The 6,839-nt window shown below is 38.0% G+C and overlaps 1 non-coding gene across 1 annotated transcript; it reads right to left on the reverse strand.

Moving 5' to 3' along the window:
* Nucleotides 1-5,167: 5,167 nt before the first annotated feature.
* On the reverse strand, nucleotides 5,168-5,275 carry LOC112760737 (small nucleolar RNA R71). The gene has a single exon (XR_003181164.1). It is a non-coding gene; the product is annotated as a small nucleolar RNA R71 (small nucleolar RNA).
* Nucleotides 5,276-6,839: the final 1,564 nt, after the last annotated feature.

Consider the following 6,839-nt stretch of genomic DNA (forward strand, 5'->3'; position numbering starts at 1 on the left):
CCCATATTCGAACTCTTGGGAGAGCATTTGCTGGCTCCTTTTCCTTGGCACATGAGTAGCGCCTAATGCCTTGCTTCCTTGAAGTCCTTAGTTAGAATCCCATGGAGTGAAAACAAGCCAATTTTGGCTTGTTTTTCTTGTGAGGTAGCGCTGCCCCCTCCCCCTTTGGTCTTGAGTTCAAACCTTGGTGAGTGCATTGGCAAGCTTTTCTTTCTTGATTTTCCTTGAGGCAAGCCCGAAAAAGCTCTTGGGGAGAGCTGAGCTTTGAAAATTTTGCCTTGCTCCCTCCTTGATATGTAGCGCTCGGTTCTTGTGGAGAGCCTAGCTCTCCCCATGCTTGGCCTTTGGCCTTTGAAGTAAAGCTCTCTACAAGAGCTCTAGGCTCTTGGCAAGAGCTTTAGGCTCTTGCTCCTTGTATGTGCCACGATTTCCTCCTCCTTAAGCCATGCTTCTTTCTTTCTTTGGCTACACTTTTTGTTTCCTTTGGGCACGCTTTTCTTAATTTTTTCTTTTCTTCACCTGCAAAAAATCAAAACAACCAATCAAAGTATCACCAAATTTACAAGGTTTAAAATTCATTTAAAAACCAATTAATTCAAGCTTAAACCTTATGATTTTGTGCCAATTAAAGGGTGGTTGATTGATTCAAAGAAACCATACAATTTCACTCCAAATTACTAATTTACAATGTAAGAAAATGCATAAAAACTAATGAAACAAGTGAAATTTGCTTGAAAAGCTAGCATATGATGACTTGTCATCACTAATAACCCTATATCACAACTCCAAATTGCTTTACTAGACACCATTAACTCCTTCACTGTCGTGCCTTTATCAATCAACTCCAACAATCTATCACCACCTACACCTGCCCCTTCTCCGCAACCTATTTAGGCCTCTTCTACACCTCCACAATCCCAACATCCCATGGTCACACGGTCGAGAAATGGTATTTTTAAACCCAAAGTATATCAAGGTTAGCTCACCCCTTCTTTGGAGCCAAAGAATTACAAAGAGGCTCTCACAATACCTCATTAGAAGCAAGCAATGGATGAAGAATATGTAGCTCTTATGCAAACCAGAACCTGGATTTGGTACCGCTGCCAGAGGGAAGAGAACTGATTGGGTGTTGATGAGCGGATAATTTATACGCTTTTTGACATTGTTTTTAGTATGTTTTTAGTAGGATCTAGTTACTTTTAGGGATGTTTTTAATAGATTTTGTGTTAAATTCACATTTCTGGACTTTACTATGAGTTTGTGTATTTTTCTGTGATTTCAGGTATTTTCTGGCTGAAATTGAGGGACTTGAGCAGAAATCAGATTCAGAGGTTGAAAAAGGACTGCTGATGCTGTTGGATTCTGACCTCCCTGCACTCAAAGTGGATTTTCTGGAGCTACAGAACTCGAAATGGCGCGATTCTAATTGTGTTGGAAAGTAGACATCCAGGGCTTTCCAGCAATATATAATAGTCCATACTTTGGCCAAGAATAGATGACGTAAACTGGCGTTCAATGCCAGCTTTCTGCCCAAATATGGCGTCCAGCGCCAGAAAAGGAGCCAAAACCAGAGTTGAACGCCCAAACTGGCACAAAAGCTGGCGTTCAACTCCACAAACGGCCTCTGCACGTACAACACTTAAGTTCAGCCCAAACACACACCAAGTGGGCCCCGGAAGTGGATTTATGCATCAAATACTTACTCATGTAAACCCTAGTAGCTAGTTTATTATAAATAGGACCTCTTACTATTGTATTAGGCATCTTTGGATTACCTTATGATCCTTTGATCACGTTTTAGGGGGCTGGCTATCTCGGCCATGCCTGGACCTTCACTTATGTATTTTTAACGGTAGAGTTTCTACACTCCATAGATTAAGGTGTGGAGCTCTGCTGTACCTCAAAGATTAATGCAAGTACTACTGTTTTCTATTCAATTCTTCTTATTTCGCTTCTAAGATATCCATTCGCACCCAAGAACGTGATGAAGGTGATGATTATGTGTGACGCTCATCATCCTTCTCCCTTATGAACGCGTGCCTGACAAACACTTCTGTTCTACATGAATTAAGCTAGAATGAATATCTCTTAGATCTCCTAACCAGAATCTTCGTGGCGTAAGCTAGAATGATGGCGGCATTCAAGAGAATCCGGTAGGTCTAAACCTTGTCTGTGGTATTCTGAGTAGGATTCAATGATTGAATGACTGTGACGAGCTTCAAAATCGCGATTGTTGGGCGTTAGTGACAGACGCAAAAGGAGGGTGAATCCTATTCCAGCATGATCGAGAACCGACAGATGATTGGCCGTGCTGTGACAGAGCATGTGAGCATATCTTTCACTGAGAGGAGGGGATGTAGCCACTGACAACGGTGATGCCCTTGCATAAAGCCAGCCATGGAAAGGAGTAAGACCGATTGGATGAAGATAGCAGGAAAGCAGAGGTTCAGAGGAACGAAAAGCATCTCCATTCGCTTATCTGAAATTCCTACCAATGATTTACATAAGTACCTCTATCCCTATCTTATTATATAATATTCGAAAACACCATTATCACTTTATATCTGCCTGACTGAGATTTGCAAGGTGACCATAGCTTGCTTCATACCAACAATCTCCGTGGGATTCGACCCTTACTCACGTAAGGTATTACTTGGACGACCCAGTGCACTTGCTGGTTAGTTGTATCGAAGTTGTGACATATTATGAACGTGTAATCACGATTACGCGTACCAAGTTGCTCACGTGCCAGGAATAGTTTGAGCCTGGAGATCACAATTTCGTGCACCAAGTTTTTGGCGCCGTTGCCGGGGATTGTTTGAGTTTGGACAACTGACGGTTCATCTTGTTGCTCAGATTAGGTAATTTTCTTTTTGTTTTTCTTTCAAAAAATTTTTCAAAAACCTTTCAAAAATTTCTCACTTGTTTTCGAAAAAAAAAATGTTTTCAAAAATATCACTTTTCTTCAGAATTTTTAAGAATGAATTCTAGTGTTTCATGAAGCATGTTGAAGCCTATCTGGCTGTAAAGCCATACCCAAACTACTTTGGGATTGGCATTCAACTAATCACTCCAATCCATGTAATTATATACTAAAGCTTGGCTGGCTATTAAGCCATGCCTGACCCTTTAATTGGAGCTTTAAGACTAACATGGCAAGATTCCTGGAATTCATATTAAAAATTTTGAAATCCTTATTTTTATTTTTCACAATAATTTTCGAAAAAAAAATAAAAAAAAAATTTAGAAAATCATAAAAATCAAAAATATTTTGTGTTCTTGTTTGAGTCTTGAGTCATATCATAAGTTTGGTGTCAATTGCATGTGCATCTTGCATTTTTCGAAAATTTCATGCATTCATGGTGTTCTTCATGATCTTCAAGTTGTTCTTGGTAAGTCTTCTTGTTTGATCTTGATGATTTTTTGTTTTGTGTCTTTTCATGTTTATCATATGCATTCTTGAATTCTTAGTGCGTAAGCATTAAAGAATTCTAAGTTTGGTGTCTTGCATGTTTTCTTTGCATTAAAAATTTTTCAAAAATATGTTCTTGATGTTCATCATGTTCTTCATAGTGTTCTTGGTGTTCATCTTGACATTCATAGCATTCTTGCATGCATTCATTGTTTTGATCTAAAAATTTCATGCATTGCATAATTTTCATGTTTTCATAAAAATTCAAAAAATCAAAAAGAATATCTTCCCCTTTTTCTCTCATCAAATTCGAAAATTTGAGTTGACTTTTTCAAAAACTTTTAAAATCAAGTTGTTTCTCATGAGTCAAATCAAATTTTCAATTTGAAAATCTTATCTTTTTCAAAATCTTTTTTTTTCAAAAATCAAATCTTTTTCAAAATTTCTTAGTTATTTTCGAAAATTCCAAAAATCTTTTTCAAAAATCTTTTTCTTATTTTTATACCAAATTTTCGAAAATAACAATAGCAATTAATGTTTTGATTCAAAAATTTCAAGTTTGTTACTTGCTTGTTAAGAAAGATTCAAACTTTAAGTTCTAGAATCATATCTTGTGATTTCTTGTGAATCAAGTCATTAATTGTGATTTCAAAAATCAAATCTTTTTCAAAACTAATTTCAATCATATCTTTTCAAAAATATCTTCTTATCTTATCTTTTTCAAAAATATCTTTTCAAATATCTTTTCTAACTTCCTAACTTCTTATCTTTTCAAAATTTGTTTCAACTAACTAACTAACTTTTTGTTTGTTTCTTAACTTTTTCAAAACTACCTAACTAACTCTCTCTCTCTAATTTTCGAAAATATCTTTCCTCTTTTTCAAAAATTTCTTTTTAATTAACTAATTATTCTTATTTTTATTTTTAATTTAAAAAAAAATTTCGAAAAAAATACTAACAATTTTCAAAAACCATTTTCGAAAATCACTAACTCTTTTTCAAAATAATTTTCGAAAATTATCCCTCCCCTATCTTATTCTATTTATTCATTCATATCCTAACATCTCATCTCACATCTCTGCCATCCTCACAGTTGTGTTTCTTCCATTATATTACATTCTTTGTCTCCCCCTCTTCTTCTACTCACACAGGGATCCCTATACTGTGGTATAAAGGATCTCTATTATTATTATTATTTTTCTGTGCCCTCTTCTTTGTCATATGAGCAGGAGAAAGGATAAGAACATTCTTGTGGAAGCAGATCCAGAACCTGAAAGGACTCTGAAGAGAAAATTAAGAGAAGCTAAATTACAACAATCCAGAAATAACCTTTCAGAAATTTTTGAACAGAAAAAGGAGATGGCAGCCAAAAATGATAATAATGTAAGGAAGATGCTTGGTGACTTTACTGCACCTAATTCCAATTTACATGGAAGAAGCATCTCCATTCCTGCCATTGGAGCAAACAACTTTGAGCTGAAACCTCAATTAGTTTCTTTGATGCAGCAGAACTGCAAGTTTCATGGACTTCCATCTGAAGATCCTTTTCAGTTCTTAACTGAATTCTTGCAGATATGTGATACTGTTAAGACTAATGGAGTAGATCCTGAAGTCTACAGGCTCATGCTTTTCCCTTTTGCTGTAAGAGACAGAGCTAGATTATGGTTGGATTCTCAACCCAAAGACAGCCTGAACTCTTGGGATAAGCTGGTCACGACTTTCTTAGCCAAGTACTTTCCTCCTCAAAAGCTGAGCAAGCTTAGAGCTGATGTTCAAACCTTCAGACAGAAAGAAGGTGAATCCCTCTGTGAAGCTTGGGAAAGATACAAACAGTTGACCAAAAAGTGTCCTTCTGACATGCTTTCAGAATGGACCATCCTGGATATATTCTATGATGGTTTATCTGAGCTATCAAAGATGTCACTGGACACTTCTGCAGGTGGATCCATTTACCTAAAGAAAACGCCTGCAGAAGCTCAAGAACTCATTGACATGGTTGCTAATAACTAGTTCATGTACACTTCTGAAAGGAATCCTGTGAGTAATGGGACGCCTATGAAGAAGGGAGTTCTTGAAGTTGATACTCTGAATGCCATATTGGCTCAGAATAAAATATTGACTCAGCAAGTCAATATGATCTCTCAGAGTCTGCATGGAATGCAAGCTGCATCCAACAGTACTCAAGAGGCTTCTTATGAAGAAGAAGCTTATGATCCTGAGAACCCTGCAATAGCAGAGGTGAATTATTTAGGTGAACCTTATGGAAACACCTATAACTCATCATGGAGAAATCATCCAAATCTCTCATGGAAGGATCAAAAGCCTCAACAAGGCTTTAATAATGGTGGAAGAAATAGGTTTAGCAATAGCAAGCCTTTTCCATCATCCACTCAGCAACAGACAGAGAACTCTGAACAAAATACTTCTAATTTAGCAAACTTAGTCTCTGATCTATCTAAGGCCACTGTAAGTTTCATGAATGAAACAAGATCTTCCATTAGAAATCTGGAAGCACAAGTGGGCCAGCTGAGTAAAAGGATCACTGAAATCCCTCCTAGTACTCTCCCAAGCAATACAGAAGAGAATCCAAAAGGAGAGTGCAAGGCCATTGACATAAGCGCCATGGCCGAACCTGTGAGGAGAGGAGAGGACATGAATCCCAAGGAGGAAGACCTCCTGGGACGTCCAGTGGTCAATAAGGAGCTTCCCTCTGAGGAACCAAAGGACTCTGAGGCTCATCTAGAGACCATAGAGATTCCATTGAACCTCCTTATGCGCTTCATGAGCTCTGATGAGTATTCCTCTTCTGAAGAGAATGAGGATGTTACTGAAGAGCAAACTGCCAAGTTTCTTGGTGCAATCATGAAGCTGAATGCCAAATTATTTGGCATTGATACTTGGGAAGTTGAACCTCCCTTGTTCATCAATGAACTAAGTGATCTGGATCAACTGACATTGCCTCAGAAGAGACAGGATCCTGGAAAGTTGATAATACCCTGCACCATAGGCACCATGGTCTTTAAGGCTCTGTGTGACCTTGGTTCAGGAATAAACCTCATGCCCCTCTCTGTAATAGAGAAACTGGGTGCAAGCTGCTAAAATCTCATTAGAGATGGCAGACAGCTCTAGAAAACAGGCTTATGGACAAGTAGAGGACGTGTTAGTAAAGGTTGAAGGCCTTTACATCCCTGCTGATTTCATAGTCCTGGATACTGGAAAGGAAGAGGATGAATCCATCATCCTAGGAAGACCTTTCCTGGCCACAGCAAGAGCTGTGATTGATGTTGACAGAGGTGAAATATTCCTTCAATGGAATGAGGACTCCCTTGTGTTTAAAAGTCAAGGATCCCCCTCTGCAACCATGGAGAGGAAGCAGAAAAAGCTTCTCTCCAAGCAGAGTCAACCAGAGCCCCCACAGTCAAACTAT

This window comes from Arachis hypogaea, chromosome 16 (assembly GCF_003086295.3).
Source record: "Arachis hypogaea cultivar Tifrunner chromosome 16, arahy.Tifrunner.gnm2.J5K5, whole genome shotgun sequence".
In the NCBI taxonomy this organism is placed as follows: domain Eukaryota; kingdom Viridiplantae; phylum Streptophyta; class Magnoliopsida; order Fabales; family Fabaceae; genus Arachis; species Arachis hypogaea.